At 42.1% G+C, this 13,047-nt stretch overlaps 1 protein-coding gene across 1 annotated transcript in view; it reads right to left on the bottom strand.

Annotated features, from left to right (window-relative positions):
* Window positions 1–12,217, bottom strand: part of LOC310905606 (uncharacterized protein) — a 136,778-nt gene extending 124,561 nt beyond the window's left edge. Inside the window, exon 1 of the transcript XR_014589145.1 lies at window positions 10,941–12,217. The gene's annotated coding sequence lies outside the window, so the exon portion shown is untranslated. The remainder of the gene's footprint in view (window positions 1–10,940) is intronic.
* Between the last annotated feature and the right edge of the window lie 830 nt (window positions 12,218–13,047).

The following is a 13,047-nucleotide window of genomic DNA, read 5'->3' as shown; positions in this document are numbered from 1 at the left end:
AAAAATAATGGTATTTTTCTCAGTTCTGTAGCCTCATGCAAACATTTGTAAGAGGCGAAAACTATATTTTCAGTTTGGGTTTTAATAGCAATACTTGTGATTTTTTTTTTTTTTTTTTAAGTAAAATTACTGGAAGTCTGAAAACTTCACAGTTTCAACTTAGGTTAAGCTGAAAATTTAGGTAAATACATCTTCTGAATATATACACACAACCTTTAGGGAGAGGTGTTCCTTAAAATGATGGCTGATGTATCAGCTTAGAGATATGTTCCTCTTCTTTTTTTTTTTTTTCTTTCCCCCCCCCCAATAGAACAAATGAGAAGCAACTCAGTGAAATCAGTGGTGACACACAGGTATGATAACAGTATGAGTGGGTGGAAAACCCATCACGACTGGAGTAAGGAATTAGGACTGGTCCTCCCTCAACTGCAGCACAGTTACACAGCTCCAGCCAAGTGAAATTGCTTAAGAAGGGAAATGAGACTCCTTGTATAATGAAAAAAGTCTCCTGGGATGCTGTATGTCTCACTGAAATACTCTTTGACTGATGACAGTGTGGGTGCTGCAGGAGGGCTCTGCCTACCCAGCAGCTCTTCCCTTGGCAGCACCTACCCTGCCCTGCACGCACCCCATCAAAAAATTCCTCACCCACCAGCATCCAGCCTCACTGTGGAAAGGAGCAGACAGTAAAGGTCTCCATTAAATTCCTACTCAAAACCACTCCTTGCCATCTTACTGATGCACAACGTGACAGCCCAGCCTGTTCTGGCCCTTGGCACCGCCTGTGCACAAAGACCAGCCGCCCTTACTGCAGGGGCCTGGGCAGCACCGAGCACACAGGGGCTGGGGTCCACTGAAGCATTTCAGTCCATAACTAAGGCTCCCAGATGCTGCAATGCCATAAATAAGGTGTGACAATGCGCCTTAATCACTTCTGCCAGAGTCAGTACACACATTCCTTTACTTCAAGGGAAGAAAGGTGCTCTCCATTTGAGTATGTTCTTTTCAGTATCCCAAACTCACATTTAGAACATTTCTCAAAACAGTAAATATATGACAGTAAAGATTCCCCCAAAAATGCAAATATACATTTTGACTTAATACAGACATCCCTTTTTGCTGGCAAAGGATTGTTTCAAATATTTACTAGCTCTGGCAGCAAACCCTGGTGCAGAGCAGTGCGAATGGTCCCCAGCTCTGTTTTCTCTGCCTCTCCCTGGCAAATGGATCTCTAACTTCCATCTCCCATGGAAATTGGTAGCACAAGACCCCCTACCATGATGCTCACTCCCTTTTTCTTACTCAAATGCATGCGCTGCCAGGAGTATTACACCAAGGAGTAATGCTGGGTCCTCCCCCAGCTTCTCATGGCAGCCTGGGTCCCATGCGGCTGAGCGCCCGTCGAGGAGCAGGCTCAGAGTCATCTGAATTTCAGAACATTTTATCCAAATGCTTCGAGGTTGTTGCTCCTATTTCAGACCTGAAAAATGGGCTGGTGTGCCCAAATACTTATCTGTTGTTCTAGAATTATGGTCTAGTATAATTCTAACGTCTGTAACGCCTCTGACTAATAAGAGATACTGCATTTCCTTAAATAGCTTGCCTCACTTTTATCCCAAGACTATCAGTACAACACCACTACTAATACAAGCACTTTACAATTATTAATGGATTAATCTTCACAGCACTATTGTAGAGATGGAAGACAAAAGCACAGAGATAAAGCAAGTAGCTATTTAAGTTTGAGACCCAGCAAAGAAGGGAAAAAAAAATACCAAAAATTCTAGTTCCTGTATGTCCTTACGTCTGCATTGTAGCACAAGCTTTTATTTTCTTTTATTTTTTTCATAGCTTTTTATATATATTAAATGAAAACCTTGATTGTTATAAATTTTAAATTGCACAGAATACTAAACTTCCACAGAAAATCTTATCACCATCCAAAACAAGCTGTTTCAGTCAGCATTTCCCATTTAGCAATTTTGACTGGTCCTGCTTCTGACAGCATTCAGCTGTCCGAGCTAAATATGATTTTGCCAAAGACTTTGCTGTAAAAAGGAACGGCTTCTTCAATAAAACCAACTTTACAAAAAGTCTAATTACTCATAAACAAGAAATTATTTGTTATTCTACTGACATAAAGGTAGTAAAACCCATGCAAGATGTGGATCACAGAGGAGTCTAGGGCACGGCTGCTGCTTTACTCCAGAAACCCCAGCGTTTGGTAGGTGTCAGCTTCTGTGTTTTCATTTGTGAACAATGAAGGGCACCTGCATTTTCGGAATAACTCATTTCCACTGGTTAATGTGCTAAACTGGCCAACGTACATATGCCTGAATACCATGGGAAGTATTCCAAACACACACACTGGTACTTGCAGGAACACAGCAAAGTTAATGCTGTGTGTTGCTTTTTGTTCCCAGTCAAGCACATGAAAAAATGGAATTTATCTTAAAGCTATTGAGAAAACCTCCTCTGTTGGATCTGCTCTAGATTTCCAATTCCTCCACTTCCCTTTATCGGCTATCATGTACAGATGCTTCATTCTTCAATGAGAAAGCCAGAAAATTAAAATCAATAACTTCATTATGTTTACAGCATTTTCCTGTTCACCTGAGTTTTTCCTGTCTTAATGTCTTACTATAACTTAAAAATCACTGCTTAGTTTTACTGAAATATTCCATTTTTATTCCGGTCATATAAGGATTAGGAGTATGGAAATATATATCTTATATTTTATAATGCATATCCTGAAAGGACTAAAGCAAAAATCTCAGTTTCTGTTCACAAAATGTCCAACCGAAGGAATTATAACCAAGTATTTTTATTCTATCTTCTACTACATGGTAAAAAATATTATTTTTTTAAAATGGGACAATTACCAGGAACCTTTTAAAATCATATTCTCATTTTCTGACAAGAATTCTTCCTGCACAGTTCTTGTTTTGTGCATATACAAAAAATAAATAATTGACATTTTGTACTATATGAACTTCATGTATTATTAATTTGATGGAAATGAACACATGATGGAGCACCTTCTTTATCTTTGTGATTGTTTTCACAGATATGTCAGTAACACTGATATTGCGTTGTATGATGTGTCTTAGGGACTGTAACATTTCAACAAAATATCTCGAGAAATATATGTGCACCCACAATGTCATCTAACAAACTCACCTTTCATTACAGTCATCTACAGTAAATCTAAGCTTGCATTTGCAAGGCAAATCTAAAAAGCTACTGAAGGTAAAAAAAAAAAAAAAAGTATTAATATAGCAATAGAGCCTTCGAGATTACTTTTCCTATAATTCTAATGAGACAATAAAAATAAAAATCCAGAGATTCAGACTTGACGGTTACACAGAACTTCCTTCACAAGAATATTTGGGATCTTCATTAAATGATATGCTATGTGCTATTTCTATCTCATCTAAAATTCTGGCATCTCCTGACAATGTATTCTCCCAGTGATATGCACATGTGTAATCACTCATTTACATTAATGGGATTATTGGTGTTTTGTATCTAGGGGAGAAAACCTTCCCCCCCCATCTAAGACTGGTTGCTCACTATGCACTTGGCATCTGAGATGTATTAAGGTTTTTCCCTAAACAGGAATTAAGTCTCCCCTGTACAGCATGTCATACTTGCCTGAAAGCAAAAATGCTGCCTACTAAGCAATAGACACCCTAATTAAAGTTGCCTAGCATAATATCAGCCCGTTAGTATAAACTAAAGACCAAAGAGAATAATGGAGGTGGTATTAGGATACCACAAAACATAACCTAAGGTCAAACGAAGATTAGTTTGCTTTGGGTAATTTCTTTAAATTCATACATTTTAAACCAATTTCCAAAGCCAAATATAGACAGGAAAATGCATGTCAGTTTTCAAGCTCCTGCCAAAGCAAAAATGATAACAAATAAACAGCAATAAAATAATTGTCAATCAGATGCTCTTGCTTGAATATTTCGCAATAATGAGACATAATAAATATTCATCAGCACATAATCCATAAAGGCACACAGGACCATATTTTATGCCTGCGTGTAACATATTGTGCTGGACAGTTACAGCTGATTGTGGAATAGCAGGAGTCTTACAATGCTTTCTTGCACATTACGATTCCTTTATCCCTTACACACAGCCTGGAAAATCTGAACCCTTAGAAATTGTGGGAGAAGGAAGGGGTAAAGATTATGCATGTTTCAAATCAGTCCTTTTTGCAAGGCATTCTCTTGAGAGGACAGGCCAAGCTCCTGAAATCAATCGACCTTGCAATTGCAGTGTTCAAACTTTATGTTTAATCGATAATCAAATATTTAAAAGTGAAATTTCTTATAAATATACACTCGGATTAACTGTTTCAGATTGAACCTCAGGAAAAGAAAAATGCTAGCAGTAATACTGCTCAACAATTGCCCGTTAAAATAAGCCTGCTTTAAAAAAAAGAAATCTTCATCCTGACAATTAGCCAAATAAAACAATACGTTATCCATATTTGTTAAAAACACTTGCATGGCACTCTGACAAACAGCAACATGTTTCAAAATATAGGGTAACCTGCCCAGAAGAGCTGATAAAGGAACCAGCTTGCAGAGAGTCTGGGTTTGTTTTGTGACACCCTCCACAGCACTTGAATTGTTTCTGTACACATCTATCACACAGTCCTTCAAGGTGTTTATCACTAGATTCAGGAAAATAAGCCCCAGGAACCGCTAATCCATGCCGCTTTACTGCAAAGCACAGGTGGGACCGTGTTCCTGAATTTGACCACAGGGTCAAATCCTGCCCGCACAGGTCACTGCCCCTCCTGGCATTTGGCCCTCGAGCTGTGGTTCTTCAATAGCTGCCTCTCTGAGGTCGTTCCCAGTGCTGCTTTCCACCTTTCCACAAACCCAGCTCAAAGCGGAGACCTTGGCCTCCCTCTTCGGCCTCCCCCAGGAGGCTGGGGAGCGCTGGAGCACACACCTCGCCGTCAGTCCTACCACAGTCTGCGCCTTCGGCAAGGAGCAGAAAGGTGTTCGTGTCATAGGCCCATAGCCTAAATTTGTTCTGAATTTCTTCTGATAAACATGCCCAAAGACCCAAGGTGAAGGAACTAATCAGCAACGATGTATTAAAACCTGGAAAGCAGAGCTCAGATACAATAATCACTTTTTAAGAGCACCTGGAACGTAGGCACGAAATGCCTGTCTATTAGCCAGTGGTCTGGAAGTCTTCAATAGTTAAAAATCTGTCGCTGCTAGGCTGTTTGGCTAGGAAAGAACAATAGCTGCAAGATACGTTTGAAATATTTTGCATGAGTGCCTGCTTTAGAGCAGGTCTGAGCTGCTGTCATTAGAAGTCAGCAGAGAGAATCCCACGGCTCTCAGTGCTACAAGCTCGCATCCTGCAAGCTTCGTTGTGCAGCTAAAGGTAGGGCTGTGTACGAACAACAACGTACTACAGATCCCAGATACTCAAGCTCTCTTGTGCTGTGCAAGACTCCTGTTATCACACTTGGCAGTAGTACTCAAAATACGGCTTTCACAGGTTTGAAATGGAGATGACAGAATATCTATAATGGGACCCGTTACGTGAGTGAATTCCTTTGCTCCTCCAGCAGTACGATTAGACGTGCTGTGCTGGAGCACACGGGAAGAATGACTTATCTGTACCGCAAACGGAGCAGGTTCTTGGAAAAGATGGGTGAGACCTCTTAGAATGGGTTATGATCTTCCTAATCTTATGCAATTACATAGCAAAGTGGGCAGGAGCTGCTAAAATAAGCATGTATCAGGCAATAAATGTAATGCGCAAGTTTTTCTGTAAGGAGAAATTAGAAAATTCAGGTAAGATTAAAACCAAAAAGATGGCAAGTAAGTAAGAAGGGAAGCTTTCTGGGCCCATGCTTGCTGTCCTTTCTAACCAGGACTCCTCCAGTGGTATGGCACAGCTGAAAGCCCGCACTGTTGCCTGGTGCCATGGTGAGCATCCGTGGGATGCCTTTCTCTGAGCCCAGCTCTACAAACAGCCAAGGGGATGTCGGCATGGTCAAGCCTTGGCCATCTCCAAGCCCTGCTTGGTCCCGTGGGCTTTCAGAGGGCTGGGGGTTTCAGCGGGGCCAGCCCCATGGCCTGGTGGATGCGATCATCTCGACGTGTCACCCAGGTAGCCCTGGGCCACCGTCCAGTAATTGCCAGGGCTTCCCAAATGCCAGGATGAAAACCAACTCCCATCAAAATTGAGTGGCTCTGTCAAGTTCAAAAGGTGAAATAAATGAATCTTTACACATTATAAGAACAAAATCAACATTCTTCTGTGGCATAAAGTGCCTGAAAAACTAGCAAGTAAAAGCAGGTGTGATGTGCTCCCTGTCAGCTAACGACACTGATAAGCTTGCCATGCCTGGTTCTGCTTCATTTCAAACAGACTGCTGGAAAAAAGGGGGAAAAGCCAGAGCAGAAATAATTGCTGGAGCTTCGAGTTAGCTGAGAGAGCCTGCAGGCTAAGATCAACGCGACTGATTTCATCCTCTTCCTTTTATTTCTATAACCTTAAACGTTCTGCTATTATAAAAGTCATCATGTCAGCTTTCCCCCAAGCCTTAGCAGCGGCCTATTTTAAAATTGTATCAATTGGTAAAGCTCTTGGCTGGAGTATTTTCATCTTGATTTATGGCTTTTGAGCTTTAAAGATGAAGCAAAACTCCACTGACCTGATCCAAGCATGTTTGCACATTGTCGCCCGCATATGTTTATAATCAGGTCCTACAGAAACAACACATGCTTAGGAAAGCTTTAAAATTGCAGAGAAAGAAGCAAATTGCAAGTGAACACTGTTTATCCTATATTTGTCTCCAAAGACAAAACAACACCCACAAAAAACAAGAGACAGAACACCTATTTTGATTCTAAATGGTCTTTCTCTGCTTAATATCAGGGCTTTAGGACTTCCTGAGGCCATTGATAAGGTAAGGTTTTTGGAATTAAGAAACTCGTAAATCAGTGTAACAAATGTGGACATATAATACCATGGCCTTGTCCTTGCTTCCAGATCAATGTAACAGATAAAAGAAATCGAGGCTAGTGAGGATGGGGGCAAAGGCACTCTTGTATTTTTTTTTTTTAAAGCAGGGCCTGATCAAAAGCAAAGCCATAACTTCGGCTGTTTCAGCAGAGAAGCAGCCAGGCAGTGCTAACGCGTATTGCTGCCTTTTAAACACTTGCAGCGCGGACCCCAGAGAATGCATTATTAAAATGTTCAAGAGGATCATATTAGGGCTTCAGAATAAATACTAACTTGCCACAATAATCTTCACACATTTGTCCGTGGGGAACGGAGGAATAATGACCCTTTGAATCTGTAATACAAAGGAGAGGCTTTTCTTCTCCCCTCTCCTTGCCAGCAGTGAGGTGGCATTGCACACCAAAGAGCCTGCCGCTAGCGGAAAGGTTAAACTGCTGGAGGAGGGAGGTGGGGAAAAGAAACTTCACCTAGAAAGATGGTGACTGAGGCAGGAACGTTGAGGTAAGGCTCGCTACCACGGTGGGGAAACGCGCACTGGAGAGCCAGGGCACGCAGGGGGCCTGCTTTCGGGCCTCGGGTGCCCTGGCCTAGCCGGCAGCGCCGCTCTTGCCCCCGGGGGAGGCTCTCCTCTGCTGCCAGGGCCACAGCATGGTGTGTGAGCGAGGTCCTCGGTCCGGCCGAATTCACGTTTTTGGTGTGAGAATGACCTCAAATAATCCCGTCGATAATTTCCAATAAGCTATCCATCAAGCGCACCGCTTCTTGTGATGCGGGCGGAAGAAAAGCTCCATCCAAATCTGGGAAAATTCTCTTTGGATTAAGTGGAATTTAGACGATCCCCTAAAAATGATCTATATCTGCTCAGCAGACAGACAGCAGGTCAGCAAACGCCGGTCTTCCTCTGAGGCGACCTGGGGGTCTGAAACAATCCTTTTTGCCTGTCTCCTCTCTCCCCTGTTGAGAAATGGCTCGGCAGAGCTCCCCTTACCCAGGGAGGTGCTGGAGAGATGGCACACGAAAAAATCTGCTCTCTCCCTTTTCCCAGGACAGAACTGCTCCCGACAATGCCCTTTGTATCTGTTAGCAAATGAATTAAAACATGCAAATAGGAGAAAGGCCTGCCGAGTTCCCCCTGCACTTCGAAAGCACCCAAAGTCACAATGCAATGCAAGTAGGAGCCTTTTAAAAACAGCAACTGCGTGAGCGGAGCCGGGGGGGAGAGGGGTTGTGCATGCAGTCAAAGCCATAAACGCGAGCCTTAGTCTGAAAAAAGGTAATTGTGCTGCGAATGCTGACAGATTTGACAGAAAGTGTCTTCATTGAGAAATTGCATTTTGAAGTTCTTCCCGTTCCTTCAGAAATAAATGGACTAAAGCACCAGGGCTGGCTCTGACAGGAAGCGGGGATTCGGGACTTCAAATACAAACATTATGAAAAACAAGCAACATCTGCAAACAGTAAGTACTTATTTATATTTTATGGAGTGTGTGCTTGGGATTTTGACAGGTTTTTAAACAGAGCCTATATTAGGCCCATACAAAGGCGAGAATGTCCCTTTTTAAAAATACATTATGCTGCTGAAAAGAAGTCTAAATCTGCAGCCCGAGCCTCAGGTGAGCTCTGACCCCTCCTAACCTGGTCTAACAAAACACACATGTGGTGTTTGCAATGGAACAGTTTACTGCTACTTTCTCAAGGTCAGGACAAGACAGACACTTGAGGGTTAGTATTCAGCAAGCTTTTCCCTCAGCTGCCAGAGTGGCTTTGAACTTTTCCCTTTTGAACAAATAGGAAACGAAACTGTGAGGAAACAAGTGCTTGGAATCATAGCAAGGAACACATACCAAAAAGAGAGGGGAAAAAAAACAAACTATAAGCAGACCTTTTTCAAGCAAAAAAAAAAATAATCCAAAAAGCAAAACCAGCCTGACATCTAATTTAAGGGTTTAAAATTATTCTGTGTGTAGTTTTGAAATTTTAACACACACTCCTTTTCACATGCTATCCCTTTATTTTTTTATATAACAAATAATAACCGGTTGGCAGGTATGGTGCACTGTGCACTATAAAATATTTAGTAAGGCAATAACGACTCCCTGGGCAGCATAAGAAAACCACGATTATATTCAGAGAGAAAGCCATGAACAAACAGAGGGGAAAAAATACAAAGAAAGATAAAGGAAGGCCTTTCATCAGGTCTTCCTGTCCAATAACACACTCAGGCTTGATCCATATGTTTTGAGAAAAATCAAAGTGTCACGACTACCAAAAATGTCAATAGCTCCAGTAAGGAATATTGTCTAACATTTTCTATTACACTGTTGAAGAATTTGCCTCCCAGCGCAATTTGGAAGAAAAGTCTTTTATTTCTAAAACACTAAAAAAAAAAAAGAACAAGGCACGCTTCTGTGCAATGTGTAATACAATAATGCTGTGGGCTTCCAAACTATCCTGGAAACTGATACTTTGATGAAAGTGAGTCCTTCTCCACACCTCTCATATTTTCTGTCCTTTGCACATAGACAAGGCTGCAAGGCACATCCTGGTCAGTTTGATCTAATAGCGCACTACACCATTCAGCTTGAAATTGGAGAAGGCACACTTTCATCAGCCTTAATATTTTTATAATCCTGCATAATGATCGCCAGGATTGGCTAACCCTCCTCCCTCCCCAAAAAAAAGGGGGGGGGGAAGGGAGGTCCAGGAAGGGGGCAATAATTTTACTTTGCTCAAAGATGTGCATCTGTCCGTGTGGTGTTTGCATCTGTGTGCATAGCTAGCTTTTAAAGACATCCCATTTCTTCCTGTCATCTGTAAACAAGCAATTTATTGCTGTCTTGGCAAAATGTAAACAAAACTTAGCACCTTGCCCTGGGGAGAGCTGCAGCTAACATATGGTTTGTCTGTACCTTGGTGCACAATTTCTTTTGTGTTTGCCTTTTCCAGCACCCTTCAAGTTCCAGAGGGAAAAAACACATCAGTGCTGCTGTGTCTTTATCCCAGGGAATCTAAACTAGAATTGAGCGTGTTGCAGGCAATCAATATTGCTGTGCAAATTAGCCTTTATGACTGAACCACTGTTTGCTCAGAGGAAGAAAAAAGGCGCTGGCATGAGTACAGTGCACCCACCAAGCTTGTGCCCCGAGTGCAGGGCAGCTCCACGCGGGTCCTGTGGCATTTTCTGGAGGAGGGAGGAGTCCCACAAAGTCACAGAGCTGCTCAGTGCCGACAAAGACACAATATTTTTTTAGGTGTTTGCACTAGAGCCTGCTCCTGTCCTCTCGGCTAGAGGAGCTCGCTCACAGCCGGCTACCGATGAGAGCCACCATACTGGAGAGGGCTGCAGGGGAGGTGCAGGGGGCAGGGCTTGTCCTACCTGCAGAAGGGATGGACGGATGAGGGACGGCCTGACAGCAGCCCCAGGACCTGTGAGTGTGCAGCGAGGAGATGGAGCCAGGCTCTACGCAGCGTGGTGGGAGAACGAGAGACAATGCACAAAAGGCGAAGCGGGAGGTCTGGATGGGAGATGAGGAGGACCCTCCCCCCAGGCTAGCCAAGCAGGGGCATGAGGTGCCCGGAGAGCAGGTGCAGTCTCCATCCTTGAAGATTTTCAAGACCCAATGAGAAAAAGCCCTCAACAACCTCTTTGAAGCCCATACTAACCTGGGGGCTGGACTAGAGACCTCCTGAGGCCCCTTCCAACCCAGACTATGTAATGCTGTCCTTAAAGCCAAGCCATGCAAGCCCATGCTCAGTTACTCATAGAAAAACCTGTTAGTTCAATAAGACAGACTTTTGGAGTAAGATGCACAGTAAAGCATTTCAGAATCTGGCCTTTGGCGCACTATTTGTCATTAACTTTTGCACCCACTCAATATCTTTCCAGTACAGTATTTACACGACATCACATGAACACACCTACTTACATATTGCTGCATGCAGAATATCCAGCATGGCTGCCCTGTCAATATTTGGTTTTATTGCTCAGTGCAAAGGCGTTTGTTTTCCACCTGTAGGTTAGTAAATGAGAGGTCTAGCACAGTAATGGACATTAGTAGGCAATAAACTAAGTCATTGTTTTAACAGGAAGGTGTCCAAAAGTGAAAGTAAATAGAATTGCCTGCCCAAACAAATCACGCGATAGGAGGAAGAAATGCTCTAAGAATTTATTTGGTAGAGGATAAACAGGAGAAGATAACTAGAACGGAAATACTTGCAATGAACAAGATATTCAACACTTGTAACTCCTTTTTCTTGTTTGCAAATTATCTGCAAACTGACAGTGAGCTTGTGTATCTATTTGCTACTTAGAATTACCCGGCAAATGGGTCACGTCAGCAAGCTGCTGCCAGTGCTTTACTGGCAGGGTTTTGTTTTTTGTCTTTTTTTTTTTTTTTTAAACCACCACTATTGCTTTGAGCCTTTTTATGTTCTTTGTGCAATCAGCATTTGTGCCAGGCAATCTCCTCACCTAAGTCACATGGTGTTTCGCTCTCTCCCTCTGGTATCTGGTTAGCCGATTCCCATGCCAGCAGAGAATGCACAAGATGACCATTTACTTCTGGCACTGGTCATTTATAATCACGAGTTCTTTCCGCAAATGTTTTTGTGCAAAGAAAAGAGCTCAGAATGTTCCCAGACAGCGAACAAAGATGTAGCAAACACTGCTAAATTAACTTGCATCTTTCACTTACAATAACACTTGCAAATAATTTTTTCAAGTATTCATGCACCACTAAAAATAGCCCCTCTTAACTTTCTGCAATAACAGCGGGCTATATTCTAAATAATATATTTAAAAGGATCACAGAAACCATGAAAGCTTCCTTCCTTTATGCACTGGATTTAGGGTGCTTTTAGCTATCATACCACCCAGACATTGCTTATGAGACTAGCATACAGAAGAAAAACAGCCAGAAAGGATAAGATAGGATTGACAGTCAGAGCTGCAAAGTCACCCACCCCCTTCCAAATGCATGCCCAAATGCTGCTCCGTCCCTCCTAGGGCTGGCTGCATCACTGAGGGCACCCTAAGGCAGGGTGTTTGTCAGCACCCTTTGCCTTTGCAGCTGCCCACCATGCTCACTGCTGTTCCAGCAGCCCCATCAGGTTCCCAACACCTGCTGGTTTAGCTGGAACACACAGAGATGGAGCAACACGGGAAGCATTCCAACCATTTGCACTTTGTACACTCTGTTTTGAAAAGAAGTCCAGCAAGAGAGACTATGGCTAAGATCTCAAGCATAGTATTACCAGAGACGTGACACTGTCTTACTCCTGCAGAGGAAAAATGGTCCCCAGATGACAAAATTTCCCTCTAGTCAGTGTCAGTAAACAGCAACAGAAATCAAAAGTCACAAGGGTACAATTGTCATTAGTATGTAAATTTTAAAAGCTAAGTCAAAAATATCAATACTTTCCACTTAATTTATTACTATATAAAGATGGATGATAGTAAAGTGAAACATTGATTTTCAATGCCCTTTAAAAAAATGGTGACGAAGAAAATACTCAAGGACAACTACTTCAAAATACACAGACTCAAAATTAATTATTGTATTTTTTTTTTTACAACTGCTTGTTCAGTTCAATCCTATTTGATTGCTTTTTTTTAATGAAGAAAAGGAATAGACCATTTATGTAAAGAGCCATTTCAAAATTGATTAGATGTAAAGACAGGTTAGCATTTTTACAGTATTGACAGAAAACCATTAACCAGGCAGCCTATAGACACGGTCACTGAAAGTTAATCGAAGTGAATAGTAATTTCGTAGGGCTTTGCGTGACAGTCATACAAGCTCACTGCTTCTATTCACAGATTTTGGTTGTAACCGATCTCTGCGATGCATTGAACTGTCTCTTTTGAATGCAGTGTATAATTACTTTTGGATCATAATCACTGAGTTTAAACATTTTTGATAGTGTGTAACTATTGTCACATGCTTGTTTCTAAAATTAACTACAGCATCTTCAACAGTACATAGAGACTTGGATTTAATAGCACTGTAAGCAGTCTTGGGTAATAACTTTTCT

Source organism: Anser anser, assembly GCF_964211835.1.
Source record: "Anser anser genome assembly, chromosome: 11".
NCBI lineage: Eukaryota > Metazoa > Chordata > Aves > Anseriformes > Anatidae > Anser > Anser anser.
Note: the sequence above shows the minus strand (reverse complement) of the source record. Positions and strands in the feature narration are given on the sequence as shown.